General features: G+C 40.8%; 1 protein-coding gene across 5 annotated transcripts in view; it reads right to left on the bottom strand.

Annotated features, from left to right (window-relative positions):
* Positions 1–18630, bottom strand: part of LOC143126036 (two pore channel protein 2-like) — a 227563-nt gene that overhangs the window by 117802 nt on the left and 91131 nt on the right. The window lies entirely within an intron of this gene.

Below are 18630 nucleotides of genomic sequence, written 5' to 3'. Positions count from 1 at the left end.
GCCCAAAACTGTTTCAAAATAAAAGTCCTCACTACAATAATCCACTGTTAAACAATGTAACCCATTAAACTACCGAACTTTTTACATTCAACTTTTAAACGGTCTACTTTTAAACTATCAATAAACTATCTATTTATTAAACTAGCTGTCTATCAACAACTTTTAAACTATCTACATTCAACTTTTAAACTTTTAAACTATATAGATTCAACTTTTAAACAGTCTACTTTTAAACTATTATTAAACTATCTATTAAACTAGCTGTCTATCAACAACTTTTAACTTGTCATCAACTATGTCAACACTTGTCATCAACCATAGATATATACACTAGATGTCGCCTTGACTACTGCTGTTCATTGGAACAAATGTGTCAATCGAGACGCCATCTTGCTTCAGTAATCCACTCCTCTATAATGCATTAGCGTCAATCTGGGCAAAGATCTAGCAAAAATAAAATCACCATAAATCGTCAAAATCTCAAGCAATTATCTAATTTTTTGGGTTGTTCCAACTGACAGGCATGTATTTATGGTTGAGTCTAGAGAAAACTAAGCTTAAGACGATAATAAAGATACATTTTACCCGTCTAGCCCCATAGACTCCCATTCATTCTGCACTAGCTAGCGGCGGCCCCTAGAGGAACAATGAGTAAACTGCAACCAGGTTCGATACAATGAATGTAAACAGGCTCTTCGTAGACAGGCTCTGGTTGAGGCCACATACCCCTCGTCTCGTTTACTCATGTAAGTTGTAATCTCACCAGAAGTTGCTGTAGATCTGTAGAACATTTACCTCTGCTACTACATAGGCTACGCCAGTCGTTACTTTTATAATCACGGGTCAGTGCCATGGGCAAACGAGATGTAGCTGAATTCATAAATGACAAAGCCATGAGAAAGGTGATTTTCTTACGTTTCAACAACAAAGAAGCCGATCTGCCATCATTGTGAGAAGTTCCCAAATTTGTCGCTAATCGCTAAAAAGGTTTTCTATCACTGGGGATGGCCAAACGTCGCTAAATAGGTAACGCTGACAATACAGGAGAACTAGTTTAGCGCTTCAGATCCCTGTACCAAGATGGCGGCGGTGTTGACGCATGCTGAGAAACAGAAGGCGACATCTAGTGTATATATCTATGGTCATCAACTATGACTCCTACCCACTGTAGCTAGTTAGCATGTTAGCATTGCTAACATTGTTAGCATTTTTAGCAAAACTGCTAAAAATTATTAGCTAGGTTAGCTAAGTCATATGGTTAGCATAGTTAGCATGTTAGTTAGCATAGTTAGCATAACAACTAAAAATGATTAGTTAGGTTAGCTAAGTCACATGGTTAACATTATTAGCATTGTTAACATACTAGTTAGCATAGTTAACATAACTACTAAAATTGATAAGCTAGGTTAGCTAAGTCACATGGTTAACATAGTTAGCATGTTAGCATTGCTAGCATAGTTAGCATGTTTAGCAAAACTGCTAGAAAATGTTAGTTAAGTTAGCTAAGTAGCATGGTTAGCATAGCTAGCATTGCTAACATAGTTAGCTAAGTTAGCTAAGTAACATGGTTAGCATGTTATCATTGCTAGCACTGCTATAAAACATTAGCTAAGTAGCATGGTTAGCATAGTTAAAAATCTTAGCATAACTGTTAGCAAACATTAGAGCCATTCCAACTTTCAGTTATCGTCAAATATCTACCTATAAACTATTTGAATATCAACTTCCAGTCTGTCAACAACTTTTAAACTATTTACCTTCAACTTTTAAACGGTCTAATCACTAAACAATCATTAAACTATCTATTAAACTAGCTGGCTATCAACAACTTTTAAACTATCTACTGTCTATCAACAACTTTTAAACTATCTACATTCAGCTTTTAAACAGTCTACTTTTAAACTATCAACTTTTATTAAGCTATGCAACCACCATGTCTATCCTAGCATCAGCGTAGTAACCATCTCTGTATTATCTGTTTTAACTATACATGATATTTTACATCACAACTTTAGCATTTTCATGCATTGGTAATTCCTTGGAATTGCATTTCTAGTTATTATTACCATTTCACACTGCCAATGTTGGCTTTACTTTTATATTAGTAAACTATGACTTGTTTGAATACATTGCACTACCAGTCAAAAGTTTGGGGTCACTTAGAAATGTCCATTCCACTCCATTAGAGACAGAATACCAGCTGAGATCAGTTGCATTTTTTTTTTTAATCAGGACAGCAGTTTTCAGATGTTTCAGATTAGTAAACAGAATGTGCCTTTGGAACATTGGATGAATGGTTGCTGATGATGGGCGTAGAAATTACATTTAAGATCAGCCATTTCTTTCTACAACAGTCAAGAACCCTTTTGGAATTATGTAAACATATAATGTAATCTGAAAACGGCTGCCCTAATTAAAAAAAACAATGCAACTGATCTCAGCTGGTGTTATGTCTATATTGGAGAGGAATGGAAATTTGTAAGTGATCCCAAACTTTTGACGGTAGTGTATCTCAAGAGAGAACACAGACAATGCAAAATAGATGCCTTTTCAATTTATATTTTCCCACAGCTCACGTATATGCGTTCAGCCTCTCATTCACATTCAAGCCATAGAAAACAATAGGAACATGCACCAGTTAATGTCCTCACACGCACACAACACATGTTACAACACGCGCACAACACATGTTGGGCAGCCGTGGCCCACCGGTTAGCACTCTGGACTTGTAACCGGAGGGTTGCCGGTTCGAGCCCCGACCAGTGCGCCGCGGCTGAAGTGCCCTTGAGCAAGGCACCTAACCCCTCACTGCTCACACCTCACTGTGTGCTGAGTGTGTTTCTCTAATTCACCGATTGGGTTAAATGCAGAGACCAAATTTCCCTCACGGGATCAAAAAAGTATATATACTTATACAAGTGCAAAACTTTCCGCGCAAAGGGACGATCAAAAATCCAAGTCTTTAAAATCTCTTAATAATCCAACTGAAAGTGCAAAAATATAATCCCCAACTGTAGTAGCAAAAAAAAAGAAAATAACCATGGTTTTTAATTAACAGGAAAAAAATCAACTAACAAAAAGTAAAGGATCCATCTCAGTGGTTTTAAGAACAGGAATTTGACACCGGGTCAAGTTTGGTCTCTCCAGTCTCCATATGCTATTTTTATCTAATGCAACATTCATGGAGTGTGCTGTGTGCGCGTAATGCGCAAATATCATCAGAATAGTGTTGTACACCAACTTTGTGCACATAAAGGGATACTCCTGAGTAAAAACAACCTGTGAGGTCTATTTATATTACGCTAATTGGAGGAGTTTTGAGCAAGACCGTTGTTTGCATTAGCAAGAAAATGGTTTATAGTGTGTTGCAGCATGCATTCAGCCATGTCAAAATAAATCGCTATTTTCAAACCACTGACAAAGTTCAAAATAGCCTTACACTTCGGTGGTATCCATCAGTGTCCATGGGTATCCTACAGATAAACCGAAGTATTGCAAACTTTTAAAGAAGCCCTATGCAGGTCTGGTTATTCCTTCGCTGTTTCTGGGTTTTCGCCTGATTTGGGCTCGCATTTTTCACGACATAGCTCCCCCTGCAGCTTCGGTAGCAAGTGACTGCTACGCTAAACCCCCACTAGCTAGCGAGCTAGCCATCAATAAACCAATCCAAACATATAGGGCTCACAATAAAAAAGTTCACCCAAGGGTAGGCTACTTACAATTTAAACAGCAACACAGACATCCCAACCTGCAAAAAAACATTTCAGGGAGGTACCCCCCCCCCCCCCACATTTTTGAATAAATAAATAAATAAATAAATATAAAAAAATACTTTAGCCTTCTTACATACTGAAATAGTGATAAATAGCCTATTTTTGTTAGTCTCTACTCAGCACACCAAATAAGGAAGGCCTATAGTTAGAAATTGTGATAGTATGGTAGTTTGGTCTTTATGTAGCCTTGGCAAAAAGCCATCTAGTAGGCTAGTCCTGAATAATATGCACATGAAATGACACTGTTAAACTCACCTCGACATGTCTTTTGCAATCATTTAACCAGTCATGGGCAATGCTAAAGTCACTGTTACAAACAGTGCAGCATGCAAGACTATCGTTATTTTGAACTCTTATTAGACACGGGTACACTTTCGTGTAGTCTGATGTGAAATGGGTCTTAAATGTTCCTTTTTGGGGGGCACTCTGCCTCTGCAATGACGCTCCTGTTCCTACTGAACTGAACTGATCCCCGTCGTGTGCGCGCTACACTCAGATGCAAACACGATTTGAAGTTTCGGTCTCATGTGCGTGCTCTTGCTCGCTCGCTCTAGATTCCGGGAGATTTGATCTAATTTGCGGGCATCAGGGAGCCGTTATCAACATGCGGGAGACTCCCGGAACTTCCAGGAGACTTGGGATGTCTGGCAACAAAGCCAAGTCGGAGTCCGTTTTGCAGTCTTCTTAGAAACTACTCTGACTACATTTTCGAGTATTTCCGCCGAGTTACATCCGGATGTGTTCGGACCGCGACCAGAAAGTTGCATATTCGGTTTTTCCGCGGAGAAGCATTAGGGGGAGACAAAGCAGCTACCAAACGACCCAAAAAGTGTTGTAGAACCATCAGAACGACTCTCAACCTGCATAATTAAGGTAATTTTTACTAAAATTGTTGCATAGGGCCTCTTTAAAGTGAACGGTAATAAAATCCTATTTTTCACGGAGGCCTGTAAGTTACCCCTGATTATATAATCTGGCTACACAGCTTCACTAATTACTCTGTTAGAATCAAGTGATTTGTTTACCGTCACTAAAACAGAAGTGATGGTAACAAGTTTTACAGGTTGTGAAAACAAGCGCTAGTAAACTTTTTTGGATGAAAGAGCTGTGGGCCTGGAAACAGCATGTGACGTAAGACTTAACCAAATACAATGACACTTCGGCAGATTTATCTCAGTCAAACTTAGCATGTTAGCTGATCGGTAACTGACAGGTCAACTACATCAGCTGGCTTTGACAATCATCTAATTCCACTGACAAGCAGGAGTGAGAGTAGGCTGGTACAGTCGGATACTGCATACCACCATAAGATTCAGTGCTGGTACACCGTACTGGAAGGAGAGGAGAGCAGCTGCCTACCAAAAACAGCTGGACTCGGGGCAGATGAGCGCTTTCACAGGCAGCTTTCGTACATACAGGAGAATACATAATGAGGCACATTTTACGCACCATAATCACATTCCAATGGAGCAATATCAGACTCAAATTCTGACCAGAATTGAGTATGGCTACATCAGGCTAACTTTTCCCGACCCTCCCATAAATGCAAATGTATGACACGGAGAAGCGTATCTTGCCATTCTCTGCTCCTGCCACAGGCAGTCTGCGGTTTTGCGGCCTTTTTGTACAAACCACGCCATGTTTTAATGTGTATGTTGCGAAGAAAATATCTCAAGTGGGTGCAAAAGCGTTAGTAAATCTACCCCTCTGTCCCAAAACGAATGCACAAAAGCACAATTAACACATTTCACTCCCCACTCATGCCTTTCTCGCACTTTTCATCTATGCAAGTTCAAGTTCAAGTTTATTGTCATGTACTCATAAAAGGATTTATCAGTAATAAAATATCTTGTGCTCAAGAGCCAGCTGACCTTTAAAGAATAAATTAAATAGACTGTCATCATTAAAAAACAAGGTACATGATAACAGTTTATCCTGAAGAGTTAGGAGAGGCAGAGGGGACCGTCCAAAGAAGGCAGGGAAAGAAGAAGAGAGAGTGAGAAGTGAGCCAAATAACAGGTCTTAAAACAGCTCTTAAAAATAGGTGAAAATAAATTAGGTGTGTTAAAAATTGTTTGACGTGCACTCTGCGGGCACCCTTTTCCCTATGAGAAGTTTTTGTACAACCCCAAATAAAAAAAAGTTGGGACGTTGTGTAAAATGCAAATAAAAACAGAATGTGATCATATACAAATCTCGTAAACTCATATAGCTGCAAAAAGGTAACAGACAACATATCAAATGTTGAAAATTAACTTTCAATTTGATGGCAGCAACATGTTTCAAAAAAATTTGGGACAGGGATTGTACTGCTTCATCTCATTTAACAACATTCTAAAAGTAAAAAGTAATTAGTTACAGTTACTTCTTCCAAAAAGTAACTAAATTACTTAATTACTCAGTTACAAATGATAAAAGTAACTAGTTACAGTGGGCATCGCTTTCAAATGGCCACTTCAGTCGCACATTACGAGGCGTGAAGCTGCGTGAAGCTTTAGTACCACTTTCAGCCACTGTGCGTCGCTCTGCCACTGTACATCGCTCTGCCTGCCGCCCCTTCTGAAAAAGCTCGATTTACCTCGATTTAGGCTACTTGGGTATGGCTTAAGGCTTGACTACTGGTAACGAAAATCGAAATCGAAATTTGCTGTCTACATTATTGTCAGTGTTGGGGTAATGCAACTACGCAAATCAAAACAGTGGTGTGATAATTGAGCCAGTAGAGAAATAACTGTTCAGAATTAATCTGTAGCCTTGGGTAGGCTTCTGCGACGTTTATAACAGGCTACGCTATAGAGGCTTAGACAAATATAACCCACGTTTTGGTTTCGTAAATTAATTTGCCCTACTTTTTGACTGCAATGTAGTCAATTGACTGCTTGACATGTCATTTTTATTTTTCTGTACAATAAACAAATACATCTGCTTTATGCCGCAGAATTACATTCATATTTGGAACTTACATAGGCCTAGTCCAATGCATCGTTACACTACGTTAGTGTTTCCCAAAACCATAGTAGCAACGAACGTTCGCAACCACTATCATAAAGTTGTGTAGTTACAACTATACCTCTCAACCTGTGGTAGAATGCTAGTAGAAGCATAGTTCCAGGGATCTTAATTTAATTTGTTTGCAAATTAATAATTATAAATATATTTAGGTTTCTAATTGATATTTACACTTCTAACCACCATACATCCATATTTTAAAATGCCCAAGGCAGAAAATACATAAATTAAAAGTCAATTTGCAGCCATGTGCACGTAAATAAAAGTCACACACCTGCAGATAATAATAAGGTGGTGCGCACTTTTTGACGAGTCAGCTGAGAATATGTAGCCTTTGATTTTCATGGAGGGGGGGTCCTTGTTAGTTTACGCAAACCAAGCCAAGAAGGCGGATTCTGATTTTGATAATATGATCTGCACAAAAGATTAACTTAGGTAAACAACGATGTCAATATTGTTGTCAAAATCTTAACCCAGATTCGAACTCTTGGACAGGGGACTGGTAACTGCTGTGCAACGGTGGCTGTCATCTGCCGGCCTTGAACGCAATGCGCCACAGAAGTATGTGCAGGTGCCCGTTCACGTGCTACTAAACGTCATTAACCACCTTAGTCCAGACTACTGAAGTTTGGAAACTATCATGGTCCAAACTTACATTACTATGTAAGTACGACAGTTTTGGGAAACAGTCGTAACTTACATGTTGGTTAGTTGAACGATACATCCTGTTAGTAAAAAGCTAACCTCCGTAGTTGTACGGGAAACGCACCCCATGTAGGCCATTAGCAATCTATTTATTTTATTTTATGAAGCCTACACAGTAGATGACATGCCACATTCTCACTTTCAATAGACAGATGCAATAGCCATTGGTCAAGTATTGAGTATAAAGCAATTAAGATAGTACCCTATACAAAAAGTACTTCATACCATCATAAAACTTGTTAAAACGAATAGCATTTTGCAACTTGACAAAACACTGGATTAAATATTGTAGGCACAGGAGAAAACTTGTACATCCATTGGCCCGTGGGAAGATCACATGCCAGTTGCCTCTCCCTTCAGTGCTATGACTCGTTCGGCTGTGAGTTTGTTTCGCCAAAAAAAACTCTATTGCAGATATCAATGCGTCTTTGTTCATGGGTTTGGCCTGACAGCAGAGGCTTAGACAACTATGACCCACGTTTTGGTTTTGTAATTTGCCCTACTTATTGACAGCAATGTAGTCAATTGACTGCTTGACAGGTTATTTTTATTTTTCTGTACAATAAAAAAAATACATCTGCTTTATGCCGCAGAATTACGCACTTGGCCAGCCTATAGAACGGGCACATTTTGGAGAGAATAGAGAATGTACGCACGCAAGAATCTGTAGGCTATTTGTGGCTGGTTACCAGCAAAAAATGTTTAATGCAATAACTCAAGACGTCAAACCTTTTCTAAACAATACAAACAGAAAGGATGCAGCAGGCAGCAAATATAGAAGAGTAATTTGCAGTGGAAGAACTAAATGCTGAATGAAGCCCAAAGATATGAAGGCATATCTGGCAAGTTGTTATTTTTTGAAGACGTAAATGGTTGGGCTATAGGCCTAGTTTGCAAGAAGACATAAAGCGTGAGCATGCCACACTATCCACAGCTGTGGTAGCGGGGGGTAGGAGGATTACTGTTAGTGCAGGATTTATATAAAATTCTTCAACAGAAGGCCTGCCTCGAATGAAGGCTTGCCCAAAAAAAGGCCTGTGGTTTGCGCAGCCTACAGTAAGTAGGTCAGTGAGTTAGGAGTCCTCTAGACTTCTTTTAAGCTGTCTCAGAGGTGGAAAGTTGCGTTCGTTGGGGGCAGGGCCAGGGGGCAATTCATAGACCCTTGGGAACAAATGTCTGATGGCCCCCCCTGCCCCACAGACAACGTGAATCGGGCGGTCAGTTAATAGGCCTATCTGTGAGGCCAAGCCTCACATTACATTAAATTAAACTGCTTATAGGCTATGTCGAAATAGTTTCAACATTTTGAATATCAGTGTCGGGTGAATTAGGAAAGGCCTTATGGCTGAAAGCTGCTTGGGATCCCCCCTGTCAAGCAATAACCATACAAAAAGTTAAAAACAGATGACATGATGCGCGTCACTGACATAATGCGCAAATAATATAGCCTAGATATTCCAATATATTCGAATACATGTGTTTATTTTAGAGGGGATATTCAAACGTCATTTTTGAGCAATTTTGACAGCCCTAGTCCACTGTAGGCTACGCCAATCGTCTATTAACACCTTCCACCTAACCCCGGTGAGTGGGGGTCGCTATAATGCGTGTGAAATAGCACCATTGAGTAGCCTATGCGAAATAGCCTTAAAATCGTTCCGGTGTTGTGTGCCTTCTGGTTTCTCCACCTACTGGTTTCCTTGCGCGTGCATGCCCTGCAGCAGTTGTCAGACATTCACAAACAAGTTGTTTTAGGCGGTTTGAAGTCGCTTTTCATACGACATGAGCGCTCGGCTACATTACAGCCACTCGGACAAAAGATATGTAAAAAAATATATGTTTTGAAAACTAGCATTAAACTGGATTCGATCCCGCAAAAGCAACACATGCGTGACTCTCTTCATCCTGATTCCCTACTCTTTGAGCCAACTAATATGTTACGCAAATCAATTAACTATTGTAGGCTACCATTAATTAATAACGTAGGCAACACCCAGGTAACATGTTGTCCAGGCTATCTGAAACAAGGGGTTGCCTCTCATCTACAACAACTGGTTACCTTGGGCTGCTACAGTCGTCAGTGCACTGTGCACAGTAGGCCTATGCTACTCTTTGTGGTTGATCAACTTAAAATAAAAGATGTATTTGGTGATGACGTTATTGTAGGCCTAGTAGACCTAAATTCTGAGAAATTAAATGGTATACGAGAAACGATCTACATAGCGCACAGTGTTGCGCGGTCTGCCCAAAATTAAGTGGTCACCCGCGGTTATGAGTCATAAACAAAATATTTTAATGATATTCGGGTAATTTGCGGGCGGGTCAGTTAAAATTAATTAAATATATATTTTCTACAAATAGGCCTACTTAAAATATCACGAGAAGGCTAGCATCAATACAGTAAAGCATCAATACAGTAAAGTCAACAGTACAGAAGCTGAAGACGCGAGTTAAAATAATAAAGCAACCCCTTCAGGAAAAGCGATAAGCTATGGGAAATATTGGGAAAAGTTCTTAAAGAAGATGACAGTAGTACAAGTTCTATGTAGGCCTACTTCTTGCGAAGCCATTTAAAAGTATGACAGCCAAAACGGGCAGCCTGCAGGAATAAATGTTATGGCAGGCACAGACTACACAGCCATACCTACCGGTATGTATAGGTTCACGCATGCATAAAAGTTACCTTAGTTCGTTGTGTTTGTGACTTTAAACAGTGGATGTACTTTAGTAAATGTGCTTTGTGCTTCATTCAGTATACCGCATACCGCATAAAGTTTCGCAAATAAATTAGTTTGTTTTACAGAAATGGCCTACTGTCACACTGCATGCAGGCTATAACCAAAAGCACACATTTTGTAAATAAGCGGGTCGGATCGCGGGTCGGGTATAATTTTGTCCTAATTAATATTCACGGTCCAAGTTGCGGTCGGGTTGATTAAAATATCAGGCGACCGCGGGCCGATTGTGACCAAACCCGTGCAACACTGATAGCGCACCAGACCTCGATGTCTTCAAGGGTTGAATGAAGGGAGTTTGCAAAAATTAGTGTATTTTTCAAGTCAATAAACATTCTTAATTTTCGAATGTCTTTGTCAGGGAACATCTGACTTTTAAAAACCATAGGCCTGGTAGTAGCTCAGACAAGGAGTTATAAGATAAAGGCAATACCATTTGTGTCACCTAATGCAGTTCAGTGAATTAGCAAGATACCATAAGAAGCCAACAATCATAAAGCACCTGTGCGCGCGCGTGCGCTCTCTCCCCTGCGCATGAAGCTGTCTGCGTGTTGTAGGCTAGATTTGTGTGAGTTCTTTCTATCTGCTTTACTTTTGTGAGTTGCGACCACCTAGGCTATGTTATAGACGTTCTATGAGGTACCAGTGTTTAGCTGTCACAAAACAATAAGCTTTGTCAGACTACTTTTAAAATGATATTCAGGGCTATATACATTTTAAACATTCGGGGCTGAAGACCCGACAAAGCCTTGCGTTAATTCTTCAGATGGGAAGTGTCAGGAATTTTCATACGAGAGACGCTCTCATTTGGTGGTTAGTATATGGAGTAGGGAATTGACAGCAACATATCCAATGAAATTATGAGAGATGCTGAATTTAACATAAACTGCGATGTTTGATTTTAAATTAATATAAATTTAGCCGGGACTGTAAGCTGGCACACGTGGGTGCTCGATGTTTTCAGTGGGTGCCCGAGAGACGGAGCACCCATGGTATCGGCGCCTATGACAAGCGTATCTCGTGGTTGCATCCATACAAACAAACATGCAATGTGAACGTCTGGGATTGGGGAGAGCACTAAATGCTCTTCTGAATAAGCACGAAGTTATGCCTTTAAATGAAAAACACTCTTTAATAATCAAAAAAATAAACGCTAACGTGACCATCAAAAATCGTTTATCGCCTGTAACTCTGTGATAACAGGACGTAACAGGAAGGCATTTGGCTGAGCAACGGAGGTTTATATGCTCTATATTTTGTCCAAATGATGTCTGTCTATCATCGTTGCACTCGGAGAAAACCAGAATGTTTAATTTGTCCTGCATTTCTTCTACGGCTGCAAACGGGATTCACTCGCCGTTAACCAAATATTTCTTTATTAGGTCAGGGCAGGCATATTTCTGGCTTTTAAATTATTTCTAAACCAAATAAATTAGTTTGTTTTACAGAAATGGCCTACTGTCACACTGCATGCAGGCTATAACCAAAAGCACACATTTTGTAAATAAGCGGGTCGGATCGCGGGTCGGGTATAATTTTGTCCTAATTAATATTCACGGTCCGAGTTGTGGTCGGGTTGATTAAAATATCAGGCGACCGCGGGCCGCTTGTGACCAAACCCGTGCAACACTGATAGCGCACCAGACCGCGATGTCTTCAAGGGTTGAATGAAGGGAGTTTGCAAAAATTAGTGTATTTTTCAAGTCAATAAACATTCTTAATTTTCGAATGTCTTTGTCAGGGAACATCTGACTTTTAAAAACCATAGGCCTGGTAGTAGCTCAGACAAGGAGTTATAAGATAAAGGCAATACCATTTGTGTCACCTAATGCAGTTCAGTGAATTAGCAAGATACCATCAGAAGCCAACAATCATAAAGCACCTGTGCGCGCGCGTGCGCTCTCTCCCCTGCGAATGAAGCTGTCTGCGTGTTGTAGGCTAGATTTGAGTTCTTTCTATCTGCTTTACTTTTGTGAGTTGCGACCACCTAGGCTATGTTATAGACGTTCTATGAGGTACCAGTGTTTAGCTGTCACAAAACAATAAGCTTTGTCAGACTACTTTTAAAATGATATTCAGGGCTATATACATTTTAAACATTCGGGGCTGAAGACCCCAAACAAGTTTTTAATACCCTCAATATCACACTTAATGCACATTTTTCCAAAATCTAGGGCCCTTTTGAAAGTCAGGATACATTTAGTACAGACTTCAAATTGTTTACACATGCTTTTTATGAGTTGGTCTTCCAGCCTAGAAAATTTGAGGAGTCCAGGGGAAATATTTGTCAAGATATTAATGCCCAAACATGGCATGTGTTTTTCAAGCTGTAAACATGAAAGCATTTTAAGGTCTGAGATATGAAGACAGAAGATTTGCACAGAACTATTTCACAGGCCTTTAGGACCCATTGATGATATAGACAAGGTTTGAACAAAATCTGAGACGGTGCAGCAAGAACCATGACAGGCAGTGAGAGGGGGTTTGAGGAGTTTGTCCACAGTCCTGAATAGGGTTTTTGGCCTGGACATTGAGGAAGTTATGAGTGATGAGTAATAGTTTGAATATTTTCGGTGTAGAGCATGGAGTGAATTGTAAGGCCAGTTTTTTTATATAGCCGTTCAAGACGGCGGCCGGAGGCTTTTAGTTTTGGGTGGGGGGGGGGGGCGGTAGATTAACAATAGGGGCAGGGTAGAGACAACCTTTAGAGCAATGTATTCAAGGATGTCACTTCAAATGTTCTAAGTTCTTTGACAGTCAGATTTGAGCTAGCCTGACGAGCCAGACCCACATTAAAATGTAGGGTCTGGGCACTCACCGTTCGCAGTGCTTAGTCCGAGGGGCGGGATAATCAGTTGTCTTTCAAATTCCCTCTGCACGCAATAGGACAGCGGCAGCGCTATGAGTCCCATGCGTTTCCCACCAGCGGAGCTAGTTGGCTAGTTCAAACGTTTGCCAACTTATTAAAAGCTTAACTCGTGTCACACTGTTCGCCAGCAGCAACATCCATCTTATTTGTTTTCAAGTAGCAGGGAATTCAAGCCAAACCTTTGCAACTCTGCCATCAATCATTACGTTAAGCCCACTTAACGACTCTATAAACGATTTCATTGGCCTGATTAAGTTTCGATTTCTGGAGCTCACACGCCAACCGAGAGTTGCTAGACTAGCCCTGGCAGCAAATGTAATTGGGGCGCGTCTAGATTTCTAGGCTAGATTTGAGCGGTATACTACAGCCAACCTGCCCCCTCTCCCTGCAGATCTGGGTTTGGATAAGTAGCAAGGATAAGTAGCCAGGGGGGTCAACATGTCTAAATGAAGTCACCGGGTTGTTTTTGTCTCTGAGAGACAAACCACATTTTTTGTCAAGGATGAGATTGTTTATTAGGGCCGTTTTGTTCCCGATTGAGTGTGCATTTACGTGGCCAATGTTAACGTTCCAACGTGACGACGAGGCAGGAGCAGGCAGTATAGACGGGGGCGACAAAGGTTGTCAAAGTTGGAATTGACCAAAGTTGCGTACAGTTGGAATTTGAGCATTGTGTCCGTAGATGAGTCGGTCCTCTTTTGAAGCGATGAGAAAAACCTGATAAAATCAGACCCTATACATATATTAATGTGGACGACGAGTAATTCCAAGCAAGCAACAGATACAGCTTCGGGTTGGGGGGGGCTTGGCAGCGAAAAAGTTTGAGGGCAGCAGGGGTGTAAAAAGGCTCCATTGCCAAATTATAAAAAGCACACAGGCACAGCGTAAAGCGAGCTGAGAGGACTTTAATCCAGTTGCCAGCGGAAAACATGATACCATCACAGTAAAGTTGTCACAAGCGACAAAGCCACACCACGCTAAAGCTACATGTTAGCCAACCAGGCTCAAAACACAACCTAGTCCGAAATGTAATCAGTGCAGTTTAGTACGCCGACCGACCATAGAACAGACCGGGGACAACAACAAGGCAAGAGGGTAGAGACACACTAATTTAAGTAATTTTAAAATGATTTAATTTATCTTCAGTGTGTATTGGCCAATCAGATTTGACACGATTGCAATTCAGCATAGCACTCTTGCACACTCACAGCCACACACAACATCCAGTGTTGGGGGTAATGAGTTAGCCTACAAAGTAACGTTACTGTAATTTAGTTACTTTATTGAGTAAAACATTAGAATTCAAATTTTACTAACTTGCTACAGTGACTGAAGAACTGTAACGTCCATTCCGGCGTTACTCACATATCTCTCATATATTGACTTATTGTTTCCATAGCAGCAGTGATTGCTTATTTAAAATATAGATTAGCCTAGATCGGCCTACATTATTTCATTATAGAGATGTGCAGAGCAGAGGCTAGAGCACGCATTCTCTCTCCCTGCACTGCCCTCAAACAGGTTGGCCAGCCTACAGAACGGGCACATTTTGGAGAGAGAATGAGAATGCACGCATGCAATTATAGAATCTGTAGGCTATTTGTGGCGGGTTACCAGCAAACAATGTTTAGACTTACTTAATGCATTAGCCTAAGACTTCAATGCCATAGTATAAAATGTTTTCTAAACAACAAAAACAGAAAGGATGCAGGCAGCAAATGGACCGTGGATCATTTTAACTAACATAGCGGTTTCTCGAACACAATTGAGCAGTTAGTCCACACTTCAACAACCTACAAACATGAAATCTACTTCTGTCTAAACTTTTGAGAACTTTTGATAAGCACACGCATAATTTAGTGGCTTTACGCATAGAGCGAGCGCATTCGTGTTTGTTAATGCCAGGTATAGATTGCAATCTAATGTAGACAAGGCTTACATGCTATGAATATGACACGTTTTGACCAGAGGCGAAGCTAAAGGTGAATATATTACTGGATCAGCAGGTAAGACGGGGCGTGAGAGTGCCACTCCCATGGCCAGACTCACTAACCCTACAGCACAACCATTAGGTTACAGCAGCTTTGAGAACCACTGATGGGCTGCTTAGAAGACTTTGTTGTAGTTTTTAGATGATAGCCTACACAAACAAAATTGATTTCTGTCAATTAAACCTCTTATCAGTGCAGATTTATTTATGTGTATCCTCATTTATTGTGATGTCCAAGTTGTTAGTGTTTGTTACACGCATGCAGTGTGCGTGGTTTGGATGAGCCATGGATGAGGATCATGAAATAAGACAATACACGACAAGATGTCAACAAGCAGGGAGATAATGAAATTCAGTAGTTCTACTCAAACTACTTGTGCACGTAGGCTATGGAAAATTGGTCAAATCTAGCAAGTAGGAAAGCAAACCGCATTTAACACCTGCTTTTACAAGGCAGAAATATTTAGGCACAGAATAGACGTGCGCTTCACTGGCAGTTTTTGTACATAATACAGTGGGCATTACTTTGAAATGGCCACTTCAGTCGTGCATTACGTGGCGTGAAGCTGCGTGAAACTTTAGTACCACTTTCAGCCACTGTGCGTCGCTCTGCCACTGTACATGTAAATGTACACTGTACACTGCTCTGTCAGTAGCCTGCCTGCCGCCCCTTCTGAAAAAGCAGGAGGCTACCTTTAAACATAATTGTTGCCGAGAGGAATCCCAGCCTACGAATTCAATAACAAAATAAATCATGCATAATTAAACATTACCTCGATTAAGGCTACTTAGGTAGCCTATGGCAGTGTTTCCCAAACTTTTTTTCTGGCGACCCACTTTTTAAAAATGACAGACCATCGCGACCCATTTCACTTCAAATCTACCCTGCAACCACCAATATTGTTTTAGGCCACAGGTTCTCCAACTTTTCTATGCCTCCCCAACCATACATTGCTATAGGATCCCTGCTTTGAACACGGTTGTGTTGCATTTTGAGCACCATCAGCGTGAAAAGTTGGAAATGACTACTGAAAAGATACGTTTTAATGCGCATCCGAGAGTAGGGGAAATTCTCGCATGTTGCGCAGTCGTCATTCGTCAGCATAGTAAGCTGTTCCTGTATTTCTAAAAAAAAATGTTGTAGGCTACACTGCGTTGCAGACAAATGGGTCCATAACACTGTGGACGTAGGGTTGGGCGATGTCCCCTAAATTGGGGACGCGACTTTAATTTGTATTTTCCCAGTGAGACGCTGCAACAACCCAAACAACCGGTAGATGGCTCAAGTGAGTAGGGTGTCTCGTAAAAAGAAATGGAGCCTGGAAAACCCTACACAGACTTCACTACAGACTTTAGCAGACTGGTTTAGAAATAATTTAATAGCCAGAAATATGCCTGCCCTGCCCTAATAAAGAAATATTTGGTTAACTGCGAGTGAATCCCGTTTGCAGCTGTAGAAGAAACGCAGGACAAATTAAACATTCTGGTTTTCTCCGAGTGCAACGATGATAGACAGACATCATTTGGACAAAATATAGAGCATATTAACCTCCGTTGCTCAGCCAAATGCCTTCCTGTTACGTCCTGTTATCACTGAGTTACAGGCGATAAACGATTTTTGATGGTCACAAGTTTACTTCATTAGCGGTTTATTTTTTTGATTATTAAAGTGTTTCATTTAAAGGTTTGACTTCGTGCTTATTCAGAGCATTTAGTGCTCTTCCCAATCCCAGACGTTCACATTGCATGTTTGTTTGTAATGGATGCAACCGCGAGATACGCTTGTCATAGGCGCCGATACCGTGGGTGCTCCGTCTCTCGGGCACCCACTGAAAACATCGAGCACCCACGTGTGCCAGCTTACAGTCCCGGCTAAATTTATATTAATTTAAAATCAAACATCGCAGTTTATGTTAAATTCAGCATCTCATATAATGTGATTGGATATGTTGCTGTCAATTCCCTATACTAACCACCAATGAGAACGTCTCTCGTATGAAAATTCCTGACACTTCCCATCTAAAGAATTAACGCAAGGCTTTGTCGGGTCTTCAGCCCCGAATGTTTAAAATGTATATAGCCCTGAATATCATTTTAAAAGTAATAAGTAAGTCTGACAAAGCTTATTGTTTTGTGACACAGCTAAACACTGGTACCTCATAGAACGTCTATAACATAGCCTAGGTGGTCGCAACTCACAAAAGTAAAGCAGATAGAAAGAACTCACGCAAATCTAGCCTACAACACGCAGACAGCTTCATGCGCAGGGGAGAGAGGTGCTTTATGATTTTTGGCTTCTGATGGTATCTTGCTAATTCACTGAACTGCATTAGGTGACACAAATGGTATTGCCTTTATCTTATAACTCCTTGTCTGAGCGACTACCAGGCCTATGGTTTTTAAAAGTCAGATGTTCCCTGACAAATACATTCGAAAATTAAGAATGTTTATTGACTTGAAAAATACACTATTTTTTGCAAACTCCCTTCATTCAACCCTTGAAGACATCGCGGTCTGGTGCAGTGTTGCGCGGGTTTGGTCACAAGCGGCCCGCAGTCGCCCGATATTTTAATCAACCCGACCGCAACTCGGACCGTGAATATTAATTAGGACAAAATTATACCCGACCCGCGATCCGACCCGCTTATTTACAAAATGTGTGCTTTTGGTTATAGCCTGCATGCAGTGTGACAGTAGGCCATTTCTGTAAAACAAACTAATTTATTTGCGAAACTTTATGCAGTAGAACTACACGCAGTAGGCATGCAGGACATAATGTTTGCGCAGGAGAGAGTCTGAGAATAAGAGCGCAGGCACGCACGCAACCACCAAGGATTAGAACACTATAGGATACGATTTGAAGGCCATGGACATACATCTTTCTTTCGAAAACAGAAATGGTGAGGCAAGGTATAGGCAAGACTGAGATACATTGCTGGTCAAAACGTTAGCGTAAGAACTGGTTTATAATGCTGAATGAAGCACAAAGCACATTTACTAAAAGCACATCCACTGTTTAAAGTCACAAACACAACGAACTAAGGTAACTTTTATGCATGCGCGAACCTATACATACCGGTAGATTTATTCCTGCAGGCTGCCCGTTTTGGCTGTCATACTTAAATGGCTTCGCAAGAAGTAGGCCTACATAGACCATAACTTGTACTACTGTCATCTTTAAGAACTTTTCCCAATATTTCCCATAGCCTATATCGCTTTTCCTGAAGGGGTGTCTTTATTATTTTAACTAGCGTCTTCAGCTTCTTTACTGTTGACTTTACTGTATTGATGCTTTACTGTATTGATCTAATTTCGGGCAGACCGCGCAACACTGTGCGCTATGTAGATCGTTTCTCATTTCTCAAAATTTAGGTCTACTAGGCCCACAATAACGTCATCACCAAATACATCTTTTATTTTTAGTTGATCAACCACAAAGAGCATAGGCCTACTGTGCACAGTGCACTGACGACTGTAGCAGCCCAACCAGTTGTTGTAGATGAGAGGCAACCCCTTGTTTCAGATAGCCTGGACAACATGTTACCTGGG

This window comes from Alosa pseudoharengus, unplaced genomic scaffold, assembly GCF_046254945.1.
Source record: "Alosa pseudoharengus isolate Yale_2024_CS ecotype anadromous, Long Island Sound unplaced genomic scaffold, YU_APseudo_1.1 YU_APseudo_1.1_scf_16, whole genome shotgun sequence".
NCBI classification, from domain to species: Eukaryota; Metazoa; Chordata; class Actinopteri; order Clupeiformes; family Clupeidae; genus Alosa; species Alosa pseudoharengus.
Note: the sequence above shows the minus strand (reverse complement) of the source record. Positions and strands in the feature narration are given on the sequence as shown.